General features: G+C 57.8%; 1 long non-coding RNA gene across 1 annotated transcript in view; it reads left to right on the top strand.

Moving 5' to 3' along the window:
* Positions 1–17,460, top strand: part of LOC138846957 (uncharacterized) — a 90,187-nt gene that overhangs the window by 39,044 nt on the left and 33,683 nt on the right. Inside the window, exon 2 of the long non-coding RNA XR_011384496.1 lies at positions 180–496. This is a non-coding gene — a long non-coding RNA (uncharacterized lncRNA). The remainder of the gene's footprint in view (positions 1–179; positions 497–17,460) is intronic.

The raw sequence follows: 17,460 nt of genomic DNA, 5'->3' as shown, positions 1-17,460 counted from the left end.
TCCAAGGACTTGGGCCATCACCACTACTTTCCTGGGCCACAGAGAGAGCTGGATTGGAAGTGGAACAGCTGGGACTCGAACCGGTGCCCACGTGGGATGCCAACCCTGCAGACAGCAGCTCTACCCACTACACCACAGTGCCGGCCCCATCACACTATTCTTGGCATGGCTTTTCCCAGGGATTACGTTGGTCCAGAGAGGGAGGAAGTAGACCACTGTCCTGAGCGGAGAGCGTGCAATGCATTCTCCAAAGTGGGAAGACTTCTAAATGGAGCCGAGCAGACAAAGCCGTGGCGACAGTGTCAGCAGGGCAGAGGAACGCCGTATTTCAGCCGTGCGCCAGACAGCACGCGACGGCCACACGCGCTCATCTCCTTCGCAGTCTCAGCCAGTGCACGGTACCGCGAGAGAGGTCGTCGGTACTTCTCTGTTCTCCTCGTTTATTCCACGTGGTGTCTTCTGAGCTGCCCTCGTGCACCTGGCCCATCTCCGATCGGTAAGTCAAGGGATCCTGGGAGCGTAGGTCCCTGCGGGGCTGGAGTTCACATCGTGGGGAGGCACAGGGGACCAGGGACGGGCGCAGCACGTAAGAAGAGGGCATAGCGGGATAGGAGGTGGCACGTGAAGAAGAAACAGCCACAGCAACACAGAGTGGCGGAGGAAGATCCGGAAGGCTGGGAAAGTCCTGAATGAGGGATGGGAAGAGATCTCATGGAGAAAGTGACGCTGGTGGAGATCTGCAGGAGGAGGGAGGCGGAGCCACTCGGGCACCAGGGGGAGCCTGCAGGAGGCTGGAACCTGGCCAGGACTCCTCTCTCCCTGTGGGCACCTAGGGCCCCCCTCTATCCTCTCCAGCCTCTGGTGGGTGTCAGCACCTGGCCTTGAGGCTGTCCCACTCCAAGCCCTGCCACCGCGGCCCAGTGCCTCCCCTCGCTGTGTCTTTAGCAGAGATTTGTCCTTGGGTTCTGAGGCTGTTGGGACAACTCAGGGTGAGCTCCTCGTGGGACTGTCCTTAAGCACACCTGCAAAGACCCTTCCCCAAGTGGGGTCACTTTCTCGGCTCGCTGGGATTAGGATGCCGTGGTCTAAAGTGGGTCTTTCCATGGGGGGCTCTCTGGGGGATGGGCGGAGTTCTCCATACAGCAGTCCAGGTTCGGGGGCACCGCGAGACAGGGAAATGGAGGTGAATTTTGATGCACACACAGCTGTTGGATCAGCCAGCGTGCTGCTGCCTGGAGCAGTCTCGCAGCCCGACAGGTGTCTGAGCAGGTGCAGTCAGAGACGCTGACGCTGTCTGTGACACCGCTCACTGCCTCCAGGTGAGGGCCTGGGCAGAGATCCCGGCTCTTAGGTCTGGTAATGAAGCTGATCCGTGCAGACCCGCTCGGCTCTCAGGGGGCAGCTGAGACCCTGATCTCCCCCTCCTGGGCTTCTTGGTGAGGAGGGGCGCTGGCACTTGCAGAGGGGAGCTCTTGCTGGGAGGCTGCCTCTCCAGGGTCCCTGACCCCATCAGCATGGGGGCTGCACAGTGAGGCAGGGCCACACCCCAGCCCGGGACAGTGACCCACAGCGAGGCAGGGCCACACCCCTGGCCCGGGACAGTGACCCGCAGTGAGGCAGAGCCACACCCCGGCCCGGAACAGTGACCCACAGCGAGGCAGGGCCACACCCCGGCCCGGGACAGTGACCCACAGCGAGGCAGAGCCACACCCCTGGCCTGGGACAGTGACCCACAGGGAGATGTCAGGCAGACAACACCTCCCGGTCACGTGCGACGTCCTGTCTCCGGGGCAGGCTGGAATCTTCGGATCACTTGCTGTGACTGCCGTATCAGGTCAGGGACTCCCGGAGACATTAGAATGAAGGGTCTGTGTTCAGGTTCTGCTGGGCCCCAGTGACAGCTCCATCCCCTCCCAGTCCCAGCTCCCCCGTCTCCGTCTCTGCTGCGATGTCCCAGGCGTCCTGGGTGGATGTAGTCTCTCCCTACCTGGACAACGCCTGCACCCTCGCACAGCACACCCACAGCGCTGCCTCTCCAGGAGGAAGAGACTGAGACAGAGTGACACAGCTCAGTGGGGACCCGGGGAAGCTTCCTGGGGGGTGATGTCTCCTGGGACTGAGTGACACAGCTCAGACGGGACCCGGAGGGTGACAGATCTCCTGGGACAGAGTGACACAGCTCAGACGGGACCTGGGGGTGATGGATCTCCTGGGACAGAGTGACACAGCTCAGAGGGGACCTGGGGAAGCCTCCTGTGTGTGTGGGGGTGACGTCTTCTGGGACTGAGTGACACAGCTCAGAGGGGACCTGGGGAAGCCTCCTGTGTGTGTGGGGGTGACGTCTCCTGGGACAGAGTGACACAGCTCAGAGGGGACCCGGGGAAGCCTCCTGTGTGTGGGGGGGTGATGTCTCCTGGGACAGAGTGACACAGCTCAGAGGGGACCTGGGGAAGCCTCCTGTGTGTGTGGGGAGGTGACGTCTCCTGGGACAGAGTGACACAGCTCAGAGGGGACCTGGGGAAGCCGCCTAGTGGGGGGGGGGTGACGGACGTCCAGCCCCTGGACCTGGAACTGTGAAGGAGCCAGGGTCTGACAGCTCCGCCTCCGGGTGTGTGTGCTCCGAGACAGTGGCCATGGCAGACTCTCCCAGGGACACCAGGAACAGCCCCCGTGGGGAGGGCACAAAAGGAACCAGAACCCAGGCTCCGTCGTCATCTGCGGGTCTGTGCTTCTCCCACGGCCGGTTCTGTAAAGTGAATTTGTTGCCCCCAGATCAATACCCGTGCAGCTTCCACGGCCGCTCGCAGAGGTGCAGAGCTGTGGAAGAGGTGTGAGGGCCAGTGCACGCATCCCCAGGGAAGACCGAGGCAGGCGCGTGCCGGCGGCCCTCGCGGTTGAGCCGCACTGGGAACGAGGGTCTGTGTCGGTCCTCACTGGGCCGTGTCGTCGCTGTTCCCGGGCCCAGCGGTGGGGATTCTGAGCTCACCATGGCCCCAGGCCTCTTGGAGAGGATGCCCGTTGTAACTCAGTCTTCGGGCAGCGGTCACTCTGCTGCTGGCCCGAGTTGCTGGTCCATCAGTGCTTGTGTGTCAGCAGATACACGGACAAGGGGACGAGGGGACGAGGGGACGTGCTGACGGGCTCACGAGCACGTTGTGAACAGAGGGTTCTCCCAGGAGCGACGGCTGGGCAGCTGCTGATGCAGCGTCCACGGTGACTTCACAGGGCCTGAGCGCCGGACACCAGGCGGTCGGCCCTGGCTGCTTTCCTGGGGACACCTTGGGAGGGTGCTATGGCGGCCAGAGCCTCTGGGTTCTTGCAGCTGTCCAGTCCTTGATGGTTTTCTCCAAGGGGCCTGGGCTCAAAAGGCGAGAATGAGGGGGTCCAGGGACGGAGCCTGTTGCCGCAAGCTGAAGCTTTGGGCACCTGAGCCCACCTGGGCCCCCAGAGGTGCTGCCCCCCCCTTCCCACTGTCGGCACTGCTGACTCATCCAGTGACCGCCCGTGGAGAACGTGGCTTGGGCCAGGCCGGTGCCGGTGCCGGTGCTGGTGTGGGTGGGGGTGGGCAGCACACCTTCATCTCCGTGTCGCCTGAGCCCGCAGCACCGCATGGTGGCTTTGTGCAGTGGACGTCCGGGGTCCTGCTGTGGCGGAGGCCCCTGGCCTGTGCTCACGTTCTAAATTGCACAAACAAGAATTTCTCTTTGCCAAAAGCGTGTTTTTTTTTTTTTTTTCTTTCATGGTATTTGCTTGCATTTGCTTTGGTCACCTGGCAGCAAAACTGTTTTTTCTGAGATGAACCCACATGACAGGAGAGTGGAATTCAGGAGATTTCCGGGAGGGGGAGGGGTCCTCTTTTGAAATAAAGGGGTGAGAGTGCACGGGGTGGGGGGCACTCCTTTCTTCCCTGCCTTCGCCCTCACCTGCCCACCTCCCCCAGACAACGGGGCCGGGGCCACGTGACGATCGATCGCGGGGAAGGAGGACCGAGCAGGGAGCGATGCGTCTCTCCACGGTTGGAGTAAGCGTGGTGTTTTAGCGCAGCCCTCGTTTGGAGACATGATGGGCGCGGGGGCAGGACAAGAAGAATCGCAGCGACCTGACTCAGCAGAAATCACCCTGGAGCTGCTTATTGACCCCAGCAGGGGAGAGAAAAACCAATCAAGGCGGCTGGTAGCCGCGGCGATGACACGCACCCTCCCGGACGCGGCTCTCTGCTTGGGATGAGCGATTGTTAATCTGCGCGCAATAAAATAAGAACAGCGCATAAACAACACTCAGTGTTCTAAAAAATGAAACCATTAGTGTAACTGCACACGGCGCCCATCCTTCCCCGCCTGGAATGTGTGAAAAATCCCTTCTCCAGGGCCAATTAGGATCCCCTAGCACTTGCGGGAGAAGTGCTACTTATTATAGGTGACAATGTAATGCTAAAAAGACGCTTAGAAATGAAACTGCAGCTGTAATCATCTGGCTGAATAAGACTTCCTGGCTCCGGCAGCCTCATATATTTGGTTAAAATTCTCCTCCTTACAAAGGCTTTGTCTCTGCGTTCTGTTTCCTGGCCTGTGTGGCCGGGGGGCAAGGCTCTCGGGCCACAGCGCAAAGTGCCAGCAGCGTCCATGACCTTGGCCTCTTTCAGTCAACCTAATGTTGTCTCCGAGTCCCTGTCCAGCCCCGCTGGTGGGAACGCAGCCTTGAGCATTTCCAGGACCCATCCTCCCGCCTTCTAGAAATGGTGGGAGGCCCCTTGGGTCTCAGATGGGTGAGGACTGACGTGCCGTTGGCGGCCCTTGGTGTCTTGAGCTCTCTGCTGACTGTGTGCCTGCCAGTGGAGGGTCTTTAGCGACTCTGCTGGAGCTGGGAGTCGAGGCCGAGATCCACAACCCTGAGACACGGGGTGGCCACTGTCCCTGAGGTCCGGGCGCACCTTTGTGGCATAGTCATAGGTCCCTGCTGTGAAAGGAACTGTGGTGCCTGCACCTTGCACTCGGGCTGCTCCCTTTCTTAGTGGAAGAAACTCTCTTCCGTCCCTGTGTTCCCCCTGGAAGCTCACTTGTCTCAAAACGCAGGTTTATCAGCCAGCTTTCGGAACCAGATCAGGTGGGAGAGATTATCTGGGGGGCACGTCTGCCCTGACTTCTGTGTCCTGTGACAAGCCAACAGGGAGTGTCAGACACGCGTGTGATGAGCCTGCCCGGTGCATTTTAATCGGCGTTTTTGGAGTTGGCATTGCCTTCAGCTTTCTTACCTGCGGGGGAGGTCATTCTCCAAGACGGAGCCGAGATAAACCCCTGCGGACCCCGAGCTGCAGAAGTCAGAGGGACCCCGGAGTTACGGAGCCTCCTCTGCAGGCGAGACAGTTCCTGAATCCTGTGTTCAGCTCAGTCCAGTGGCGGCCGGAAACTTCCGGAGTCTGAATAATCCTTTCAGATAAAGTGTAATTAGATAAAGCTATCCCTGGGGCGCAGCATTTAGACCCTGGTGGCAGAGCTGTCCTGTGCCGGGGACGGCGATGTCACTCAGCAGTGGACACCCTCGACCCCCCCCCCCCTGTAGGGCCCTGCTCTGTCTCCTTGTTCCCTCCCCCTCCTGTTTAACAGGCTCCCTCACAAAAGGCTCCTAAGTCAACATCTCTTAAATCGTCTTGATGGGGTTCACCACCACACTAGCCTAAACCAGTTTCAGCTAGATTGAGACTGACCAGCCAAGCTGCGTAGGAGCGTGAGGGATGAGCGACAGCTGACCCTGGGACCAGAGTTGCATCCCCTGCTCTTCGGAACCAAATATCAGAGAATGAGTAGCAATGGAAGAGCCGAAGAGGTTTTTTTTTTTTTTAAGATTTTGTTTATTTGAGAGGTCAAGTTACAGAGAGAGAGAGAGAAATCGATCAAAAGGCCTTCCATCTGCTGGTTCACTCCCCAAATGACCACAATGGCAGGAGCTGGGCCTGTCTGAAAGTAGGAGCCAGGAGCTTCTTCCAGGTCTCCCACACGGGTGCAGGGGCCCGAGGACTTGGGCCGTCATCTGCTGCTGCTACTTTGCCAGGCGCATTAGCAAGGAGCTGGATCGGAAGTGGAGCAGCCGGGTCTCAAACCAGCGCCCCTACGGGATGCCGGCGCCCAGGTCGGAGACTTAGCCCACCCCACCACAGTGCTGGCCCCAGTGGACAGCTTTAGGAAGCGAGGGGCCTGGAACCACTGACTGGACTCTTCCGTGTGCAGTCCATGCATGATCTTGCCACAGCCACCAATCAGGTACGGCACTTCCAGGGGCCCCGCCAATCAGCAGTTGTTCTGTTGGGCAAGGTATTTGGTGGGGGTTAGGTTGGGGCTTGCAATGCTGGTGTCTCCTGGTTGGAGCCTTCTCTCCACTCCTGATTCCCTCAGGTGGGAGGTGGCAGGTGTTCGCCCAAATACTGGAGTCCCTGCCACCCTCCATGGGAGACCCAAACAGAGTTCCTGGGTCCTGGCTTCCGCCTGGCCGTGGCGCTGTTCTGGGAGTGAACCTGCAGGTGGAAGATTGATCGCCATCTGTCTGTCACTGCCTTTCAATGAGAAGAAATCTTTACAAAAGTTAGAAAAGCCTGCACCTGCTGGGCGTGGATGAACCTCCAGGGTGCTGTGCCGAGTGACACCAGCCAGCCCTAGCGAATCAAATACTCTGCGGTTTCACGTACACAAGGTCCCTAGGGAGTCATCAAGACAGAAGGTGGCTGTTGACAGGGCTGGGTGAGGGTGAGGGTGAGGGTGAGATGGATCCCAGCGTTCCGTGGTGGTCAGAGAGTGTTTCGGGCCAGTGAAGAGCTCTGGAGATGGAGGCAGAATTGTGCATTTAAACATGGCTGGGCAGGTGCATTTGATGTTGGGTGTTGTATCACAATTAAAGAAATCTTTTTTAAACACTCAAACATTTCTGTATTCTACATTTGAAAGGCAGAGAGAAATACGGAGTGCGTGCACGAGAGGGACCTTCCATCCACTGGTTCACTCCCAGGAACTACCAGGGGAGTGGCAGGGACTTGAGGTGTGCAGGGTGTTGCCAGGGTGTGCATTCCTAGGAAGCTGGATTGGAAGCAGAGCCAGGACGTGAGCCAAGTACTCCGTATGGGATGCGGGTGGTGTCTTAACTTCTGAGCCAAATGCTTGCCCAGCAAAGAAGCTATGTGAATGGCCAAAAAAAAAAAAAAAAAACAGAAAAAATGCTTTAAGATCATGCCCAGCAGGGATTGTAAATCAAAACCACAATGAGTGCCACTTCCCAACTTCTAGCATGGCCTCGGTACGGAAGAGACAGGGACAAGTGTTGGCAACGACGTGCAGAGGTTGGAGCCCTCGAGCCTCGCTGGTGGGACCGGCAGATTGGTTCAGCCGCTTGGGAAAGCACCCGGAGAGTGCTGAGGTAGCCCAGGGCCCAGCGGTTGTGCTCCTGGATGTGTCTCCACTAGGAATGAAAGCAAGGAAGCGTGCGGGCGAATGCTCCCAGCAACATCGTTGGTGATAGCTGGAAGGTGGAGACCACCCAGACGCACAGCAGCTGATCAAATGTTAAACAGCAGGCGCCGTCTTCACACAACGGAACGGTTTTCAGCGGTAAAAGGGAATGAAGTGCCAAAAACATGCTACAATACGGATGAACCGAGACGGTGTTATGCTAAATGAAAGAGGCCTGTCACAAGACACCACGTGGTATGTGAATCCATTTGTATGCAGTGGCTAGAACGGTCCTCGGAGAGAGAACGTGGGTGAGCGCTTGCCGAGGGCTGGGGGTGAAACCTGCTAGGTGCAAGCACAGAGGCTGGTAGGAGATGAAAGTGTTCTCAAGTTAGACTTGATGGTGGTTGAAAGATTGTGTGACTACATCAAAACATTGAACTGCACACTTAAAACTTAGGATTGACTTCAGAGAATTTTATTTATTTATTTAAAAGGCAATGTTAAGGGAGAGGGAGAGAGGGAGAGAGGGAGGCAGAGAGAGAGGGAGGGAGGGAGACAGGGAGGGAGACAGGGAGGGAGGGAGACATCTTCCATCCTCTGGTTCACTCCCTAAATGGCTGCAGTTGCCGGGGCTGGGCCAGGAGGTTGTGATTACATCCGGGTCTCCCCTGTGGGTGGCAAGGCCCCAAGTACTTGGGCTGTCCTCTGATGCTTTCCCAGGTGCATTAACTGGGAGCTGGATTGGAAGTGGAGCAGCTGGGATTTGAACCGGCTCTCACATGGGATGCTGGCATCACAGGCAGTGGCATAATTCACAGCTCCACAATGCTGGCCCTGAGAGAGAATTTTAAATTATTATTTGTTAATTTGAGAGGGATAGAGAGAGAGAAAGAGAGCACCCTCCCATCCATTGGTTCACTCCTCAAACGTCTACAATGACTAGGACAGGGCTGGGCTGCAGTTGGGAAGCCAAGAACTTGATGCAGGTCTCCCATGTGGGAGGCAGGAACCCAAACCCTTGCGCCATCGCTGCTGCCTCCCAGGTCTGCACTGGCGGGAAGCTGGAGTCGGAAGCCCAGGCCGAGTCTTGAACCCAGTGACTCTTGGGTGGGATGTGGGCATTCAACCACCAGGCCAAATGCCTGCCCCAGAATTGCACCTGGATGATACCTTATTAAAGTTTCTTTCTTTCTTTCTTTCTTTCTTTCTTTCTTTCTTTCTTTTCTTTCTTTTCTTTCTTTTCTTTCTTTTCTTTCTTTTCTTTCTTTTCTTTCTTTTCTTTCTTTTCTTTCTTTCTTTCCTTTTTTAGACCCAGTACGTGATGCTGGCTGCTCCATGTACTCTCTTACCATTGCCATCTGTGAAACAAGGGATCTGATGTTGTCGGTGGTTACTCAGTGGGGGGCGGGGCCGGCTGTGGCTAAGCCTCTGCCTGCAGTGCTGGCATTCCATACGGGCATCGGTTCTAGTCCCGGCTGCTCCTCTTCCAATCCAGCTCACTGCTTAAGGCCTGGGAAAGCAGTAGAGGATGGCCCTGGTGCTTGGGCCCCTGCACCCACATGGGGGACCCATTAGAAGCTCCTGGTTCCTGGCTTTGGATTGACCCAGCTCCAGCCATTGTGGCCATTTGGGGAGTGAACCAGTGGATAGAGGACTTCTCCCTCTGTCTATTAAAAAAAAAAAGAGAGAAGCTCGGGACAGGAGCCACGTCTGAGCCCGCGAGTGTGGAAAGATCACAATATTTTGGGGTGAGGTCTCACTGGTCAGCAGGTGCTGGCCATCACGGTGCTGGTTGTGGCCTGATATCCTCAGCATAATGGCAGCCTCTGTTAATTCAAGTGACAGCCAACAGGGGCACGACACGCAGTATGAATCCCCCAAACCCTGCCTAGTTAGGGGTGCCAGCCCTCGAGGGTCCTGCTGAGAGATGCACATGTCGGATAGATTTAGGGATGTCTTGGGGCACTGTTGGCATCGGGAGCTGTGGCAGGGGTGTGGGCACAGAGCTCACGAGCTGTGTTCTTACAGACTCTCACGGCAAGTGGGTGTGGGGGGCCGCTCATCTGTGACATGCCTGTGAGCGTGTGTGGGGGGGTACGCTCGTCTGTGACACGCCTGTGAGCCTGTGTGGGGGTGCGCTCATCTGTGACACACCTGTGAGCGTGTGTGGGGGTGCGCCCATCTGTGACACGCCTGTGAGTGTGTGTGGGGGTGTGCCCATCTGTGACACGCCTGTGAGCCTGTGTGGGGGTGCGCCCATCTGTGACACGCCTGTGAGCCTGTGTGGGGGTGCGCCCATCTGTGACACGCCTGTGAGCCTGTGTGGGGGTGCGCTCATCTGTGACACGCCTGTGAGCATCCCAGATGGGAACGGGAGAGAGGGCACCTCTGCAAGTTCACAGGGCTGCGTCCTTAGGGCACTGCCACCTGCTGCGCCCATGGCTGCGGCGTGAAACTGGTTGGTCTTTGCCGAGGATGGAGAGCCTGCCTTGCACCAGATGCGCTCCGCATCCCAGGAGCAATGCCTGGTGTCAGGGTCTCCCCCGACTGCCTTGGGCAGGGTGGGGAGGCTGGGAGGGGCCGGCGATTTAGCGCAGGAAGCTGCCAGGTGCCTGAGGAGGGAGAGGGGAGCGGCGGAGGGGGCGTTAGGAGTGTGCTCTTCCACAGGGGCTCCTCCGGGGCGAGGACGGGAGCTCGTGCAAAGCCAGAGAGGGAGGTCTTTTTCTTTCTGTCAACTCTGCTGTAAAGCCCTGGTCTCCTGGGGTGTGAGCAAGCATCTGGGAGAGATGCCACCTCGCAGGGGGGTCACGGGCCAAGGCGAGCGCCTGCGGGGGTGGCAGACAGGGTCTGGCGCCGTGTGAGAGGCTGACCGGGAGGGGCCGCCGCTGCTGCGCTGGTCTCCCTTTCGCCAAGTATCTAGGATTTGGAATCGGAGTTCAGGGCCATCATTGTAAATCTGAGGGTAGGTGTTGGACGGAGCAGACGGGATGGCACCGGGTGTGCCATGGAGCTGCTTAATAGGAATCCCATTATTTTGCTTGGCTCAGAAGTGATCTCAAATCCGCTTCCTCGTCTTTGCTCAGCTGCTGTCCAGGGACATCGCAGCCAGTCCCTGGGGTGGGTTGTGAGCCCGCCTGGCCCACCAGCCAAGGGGGCCTTGGGGCGGCACTGCTGCATTTTATATCTCCACTGGCCAGAAATTTGGGTCTTTCTGTGCTCCATGAAGAACTGTCACCGTCTGCATTGGTTGGCCGCGGTTATGCCGGCTGCCAAAAGGTACAAAGAAGTCCAGGATTCGGCTCAGCCAGATGTGGGTGTGGAGGAAGAAGGCTGCCGCAGGGCCGGTGGCCTGGGAGAGCTGACACTCCCACCAGGCTTGTCCTCTGGCTTGTTCCCGCGAGTCGTTACGACAGTCACTGTCCACCTGTTCAGAGCCAACAGCGAGAGCCTGCTCTGATGAAGGGGACGGTCCACGCTTGACCTGGAAGATGGACAGGTTCTTGTTACGGGGAGCAGTTTGGGTTTTTATCTCACACAGGGACAATGAGCTGGACGTGAACTTGAAGCTCACTCACGGAAGGTGGGAAGGGGTGTAGAAACGCGGAGTTTGTTCTGGGCCGCTTCCCTGCACCTGCGTGCCCCGCTCGGGGTTTGGTTCAGGTTTTCACTTGACTGTCTGTTCTCACCCGCTTGTTCAATGCAGTGGGCCGTCTTCCATCTTCAGTTTGCTCGACGGTTTCAGATTTCATCACGTTATCTTCTGCTTGTAAAGACGATTCGTGGTGACTGCGGGAAAGCTAGAGACTGCACAGAACCACGGACAAAATAAACTATCCCCCTAAACCGGGCCTCCCCAGAGCCAGTGGTCGGTTTGGAGCATTTCTCTCCTCATTTTCAAACATTCTCCAGTTTTACCGAGGGCCTGGTCTCTGGCACGCACTGTACATCCAGCGTTTGTTTTTGCTTTTTTTTGTTTGTTTGTTTTCTAGGCATATGAGGCGTCTCAGAATGCTTAAGGAAAACGGGTTCACAAAAATCATGCGTGGACTTCGAATATTGTTGTGCTCAAGTGAACTTATCTTTGAACTCCATTTCCCCTTGACCTGTCGTTAACGCCCTCATGGGCCTGTGTGTTCGCTTACTCATTTCAGGGTCTCTTGTTGCTTCCAGCTTCGTTCCTGTTTTCATTCCCCTCGCGTTTTATTCCGCGTATTTCCTCATGCCGCTCAAAGCTCCTTAATTGGCATATATAATTTATTGCACAAATTTATCATGGTCCGTTTAACTGTTTACTTGTTTTTTACATACTGAAGAGGTTCCCCATTTCTGGCTGCTATAAATTAGAATCGTTGTGTGTTTACTTAATTACCGACTGAGTGTGAATTGCTAAGCAGGATTCCTAGGTCAAGTGGATGAATCTCACTTTAAAATGGTTCTCCAGGAAAACCATGGCCTTTTCCTGTGCCTGAGTGGTGAATTGGAGTGTTATTTCACAGAAATTATAATAACATGGTACTCTCTTGTCGCTCCCCCTCTTCATGGAGGAACGACACAGAACCCTGCGTTGTTCTTTCGTCTGCTCGGCCCTCCCCGGGTTTGCTGCTGGTTCTTCCCGGGTTGGCTACCGACCCTTCCACCTCCGTGGAAGGGCGGTTCCCCCTGGCCACATTCCCCACTTCCGCGGGGGAGCGGCACACCGCCGGCCGGCTCTCTGGGGGCTGCACAGGTGTTCCCCTTAGATGTTCCCCTTAGATGTTCCTGGTGCATGCCGTCTCTCTCCTCCTTTATAGTCCTCCTCTGCCAATCCCAACTCGGCTGCCCACACGCCGAGTACGCTGCTCTCCTCCAATCAGGAGCAAGTCCTACAGTTTATTGGCTGAACTGGAGGCAGCTGTGTAGAAGCTGTTTTCTCCTCTCCCAGCACCATATTGTGGGAGAGCAGATGCATAGAATAAGTCTTAATTCCAGTAACTTAGTCTAGTCCGAGTTGCTCCCCACACTCTCTCTCTCTTTTTAAAAGCCTTGGCAATTTCATTTTTTAATTTCTCATTTTGCATTTTATATTTTTGGTCATTAAGTATAATATCTTATGTATTGGCTCATGATTTACTTACCCAGCTTTGGAACTTGTTTTAAAGCGATCATCTTTGAAAAATACTGCACATATTTCTCTATATCTTTCCACTTCTAATTTGTTCGTTTTTTTCCCTAATTTCAGTATCATAGTACCATTTCATTCATTTCTGTTGCCATTCCTTTTATATTTTTATGCCTAGAAATTCCTACATTTCTTCCTAGTTGCATGTCTTGGTTTATATTTTTAACATTTTTTAAAAGACTTATTTATTTAAAAGGCAGAGTGACAGAGAGAGGGAGAGAGAATTTTCCATCCACTGGTTCCCTCTCCACATGGCCGCAATGGCTAGAGCCGGGCCGATCCAAAGCCAGGAGCCAGGAGCCAGGAGCTCCATCCGGGTCTCCCAGGTGGGTGCAGGGGCCCGAGCACTTGGGCTGTCCCCTGCTGCTCTCCCAGGCGCATTCGCAGGGAGCTGGATGAGAGGCGGAGCCGCGGGCACTGGTGTGCCGGCATCATGGGCGGCAGCCTCACCGGCTGCTATTTAAACCATCTGGCGTTGTGAGGAAAGACGCCCGTCAGCCAGCTTTTTGTTGCCGCCAGCTCCCGAGACCACCAGCTTCCTAAGAGCAGAGGTTCCTTGAGCTCACAGTGTCGAAGGTGAGGCAGGCGTGAGGGGCAGGGGAGTGACAGAGCCGCTCTGGACGAAGGGTCTGCCAGGGAGCAGAGAGAGCGACTTTCCTAACAGCCTTTCCTGGCAAGAACTGCTTCCCAAGGCCGTGGCCCCAGGACCTAAAGGCCTCCCAGGAGGCCCCACCCGGCTAAACCTCCTGGCTCCCAGCAGCACCCCCCTGGGCACCACGCAACGTGCAGCTGATACGCAAACCACACCAGAAACTCGCTTCATTGTTAGCCAGCCAACCAGGGGTGGCAGTCCTCAGGATGCTGGACCTAAAGCAGCGGCCTGGAGCCAGGCCCCTGGGCTGCACACCCTTCTCCTGCGATCCCTGACGTGCAGGTTAGTACCTGGAGCGGTGCGATGCTGTATCTCACACCCATGGAGAAGGCGCCAGTCAGGTCGGAGAGCGGTGCACCCAGCAGCAGAACCAGGTTGTAGTACCCGAAATACAAGCTCACTGCACACCCCTCAGCCACCCCTCCCGGCCCCCGCCCACCTCAGACCCAGGCACCTGCTGTCCGTCCCCCAGAGCTGCCTGTTCTGACACTGTAAACTAACGCAGCCAGACGATGCATGGCCTGCCGCGACCCGCTTGTTTCCCTTAGCGTAGTGTCAATAATGTATTGCAATATTGGTGCTTCGTATCCTTGACTGCTGGATTATATTACCTTGCATGGACATTCCCACTCCAGGTGAATCCAGAGTCAGCTCCTGCCGTGCCCGGCCGTTGTGAAAGGCAATTTAGTTAAATAGGTTCCAGGTGACTCCCTTGATGGCGACCACGAGACCTTATGCAGAAGAGGCTGCAGGCTTAGCACCGCCCGGGGAGGCCGCACGTGGGCAGCTCGCTCGGCCCCCGGTGCCTGCCTCATTTGTCCGGCTCTGACCCCACAGTGAAGTTGGAATATGACCGGCTCGTAACTGCAGCTGGAAAATTAAATTTTATTTGCAGCACATCTTTCCCCTCCTTGCTGCTGATTTGTCTGGCCCCACGCCAGCCTCCCAATGGCTTTGGCTTCAATGCCGGGCCATAAACCCCTCCACGTTACAGCTGCATAGGCCGCGCTGGTGTCACGTTCCTCAGGACGGTTAATTAGATTCCGAGCGCAGTGTGCACCCGCAGACCGTAAAACCCCTCGGCTTCGGGCCGTGGGCTGGAGGCCGTGGGTTTTCGGTGAGCCGTAGCGTCCACCCGGAGCGGGGGATGGTGCCGCTGAGGTCTTCTGTGGATACCTGTGCCAGAGACGAGAGGACACGTCCCCAGAAGGCCTCCGTGGAATGGTCCCCAGGAGAATGGAGAAACCAGCAGTGCAGCATTGTACCACGAACCATCGGCAGCAAAAGGGAGCAAATTAGCCCGAAGTCAGCACGGGCGCTTCTGTTTCATCAAAGTCCAGCGACCAGCAGGCCTGACCCCTCCTCACGGAGGTCGGAGCGGCAGTTCCCTGTGTGGGGGTGGGTCTGGCGCGGCCGTAGCGTGGGGGACTTCCGGGTGGTGGAAAATCGCATCTCTTGACGGGGGCAGTGGTCGCGTGGGGAGATGTGCCACAGCTCACCCCCGCCACTCCGAGAACCTGAGCGCTTCGCTGACTGTAGATGTCCCCCCAGATAGAAACAAAACCCCCTGATGACGGCACGCTGGAAGATCCCAGAGAGTTGCGCAGGACAGAACCCTGGGGTCAGGCCAGCCTTGGGGAGCCACAGCAGGGGTCCTCGCTGGCAAGCCCTACCCGTTGTCCCCCGTGGTCTTCTCCTGGTCTCTGCAGTGTCCCCTGGGGACAGAGCTGTGGGCGGCGTCTGCACCTGCCCAGGTGCTCCATCTGGGGGGTGCCTCGTAAATGGGGGTGAAGCAGCTGCTTGTACTGAATGCTACGAAGGAAGCCCCTGGGACCTGGCCGCGTCCACCAGGCAACTGTACTCAGGAGTCTCCGGAGAGGCAGGCGGGGCTGGGCTGGCCTGGCCGTAAACCAGTGGACGTCATCAAGCGTCTGCCGGTGGCGGGGAGGTGGCGGCCGCTCCCCGTGGCTCTCGGGATTGCCACAGCTGTTCCTTTCTCAGAGTAGTCTGTTCCTAGCTGTGTCCTCTCAGCGTCTCCTAGGGATGGCCGATGCACCACCCAGACGAGCTGTCACTCAAGTGCTTGGTGCTCCCTGGGGCAGAGGAACCACCCAGCCAGGGTGCCTCTGGTGGCAGTGGGTGGGGCACTAGCAGTGCCACCCACAGGCCCCGTGGTATCATGGAGAAGTCCAGTTGCTGCCCGTGGTGGCACAGGCCAAGAGCGGAATCCGACCCCTGGGCAGCACCCACACCGCGTCTGAAGTGTGGGAGGAGAGATGTGGGTGCCTCCTGCTCCCAGCAGGACAGGATGGGGTGTGGCAGCGCCAGGTGCTGTCCAGTGCCCTGCGAGGAGCGGTCGCACGGACCTCAGAGGTCATCTCCGCTCCCTCCCCATCCTAGAGATGAAGAAGCACAGGCAGGAGACCCACCCAAGGCCACATGGCAAGCAGGAGAGAAAGCCAGGGTGCAGCCGGGCCCCCAGCCCAGAGCCCAGAGCCCAGCGCTCAGCCGCCTTGGCAGGTGCTGCTGTGGGAGGGCCAGGCTGGGCTGTGGGAGGGTAAGGTGCGGCTGGGAGTGGGGTGACCACGTCCCGGGAGTCCCGGTGGAGGTGCTGGCGCTGGCATCCTTCCTCCAGGAACTCTCATTCAGCCCAGACCCTCTCCTCCACACAGCGCCGTGCTCCCCCCGCCCCGGGGAGGGGGGCGTCCACCGTGGCACAGAAAGCCTTTCACTGCTTTTGTTGTCTCCTGTAGAAATAGCGACTTGGGGCACGTCTTCCTGTGTGCGCTCTCAGGGCAGCACGCGGGAGGTGTCTGGTAAGTCAGTGCGCGCGGCTGGGATGGGCGCTGCAAACGCTGTGGCTTGCAGGGCTTGGCGACCTGACGACCGACCGTGCAGGGCGGGCACGCTGGGCTCTGCGCCACCTGCTGCAGAGCCGTGTCGCGGATGCGCGGTTGGTCTGGCAGTGCTGGGTGTCGCCTTTCTTTATGCAGAAGCTCCCGGCTTGCAAATCTCTCTCCTGGGCTCCATCTCATTTGGCGCGCACAGCGGCTCCGAGGAGCGGCGTTCGGTTTCCCGCTGGGGCTGGGGCTGGGGCTGGGGGGTCTCTGAGGAGGACCAGGCTTTCAGGGGACCTGGAGGGTTGAATGCTGCAAGCGTGGCTGTGCTGAGGTGAGGAGGGGCCTCTGGCCTCTCTGGCTCGGCTGCAGCATCCTAACTCGGTGGGGACAGGGAGTGTCCCCTCCAGACCCTGAGCTGGAAAGGATCAGGGGACCCAGGACTCTCACCATCCTTGGGCCAACAATTCCTCAGCTCCCAGCCCAGCACCAACGAAACAGGAGAACACACGAGATCTTTGACTGTCAGGTGCCGTGGGGGTCCAGGGAGCAGTGCCAGGAGCCGAGCGTGGAGAGCCAGGTGCAGGCCGGGGCAGGGTTCATCAGCCGGTGCACGGGGGGGGGGGGGGGGCGTGCAGCTCAGCTCATGGGCTAAGCCAGGGGGAAGTTGGACCTGCAGAGGGGGCGGGGATCTGGAAGATAGCAAAGAGCAAGGGCAAGTGGCGGCCGCCTGGAGTTACTAGGGAGACGCCCTGGGAACCTGCAGCCCCACGGCCCCACCCGCTCGCCAGGATGAGTGCAGTTAAAACACCAAGCGAAGTGAGGCGTGGCCGGCAGAGCTGGGCGCTCTGGGCAGCGGCTGCGTGGTTTCTGATAGATCCCAGTACATGCACCTGCCCTTGTCGCCGTTCTTTATGCAGAAGCTCCCGGCTTGCAAGTCTCCACAGTGCAGCAATTTCACCCCTGAGTGCACCTGCAGGACGAGTGCCCGTGGACCAGCAACTTTGATCCTAGCCGTCTTAAACTGGAAGTCCCCAGGCGCACATCAGCAGTGGCACGGGTAGATCCACCCTGGGACGGTCGCAGAATGAGCCGCTAACGGCAGCGAAAACGAACAGTCCTTACACAGGTGTGGGCAGACCGCACGGGTCTGAACGGAGGAGGCCAGAAGACAGCTCATCCTGGTTCCATTGGCATCAAGCTCAAAACCAGGCAGAACTCTCCCTCCCCTCCTTCTCCCCTCTCCTGCGCCTCCCCCTCTCCTCCCCTCCTCCCTCTTCTTCCTCCTCTTCTCTCTCTCCCCCCTCCCCCCGCCGGGGCCACTTTTGGATTCCTTATAGTATGGTGGTCTCAGAATTAGCGAGCTCCACCCTGACT

This window comes from Oryctolagus cuniculus, chromosome 19 (genome assembly GCF_964237555.1).
Source record: "Oryctolagus cuniculus chromosome 19, mOryCun1.1, whole genome shotgun sequence".
NCBI lineage: Eukaryota > Metazoa > Chordata > Mammalia > Lagomorpha > Leporidae > Oryctolagus > Oryctolagus cuniculus.
This window is presented reverse-complemented; position numbering and strand designations above follow the sequence as displayed.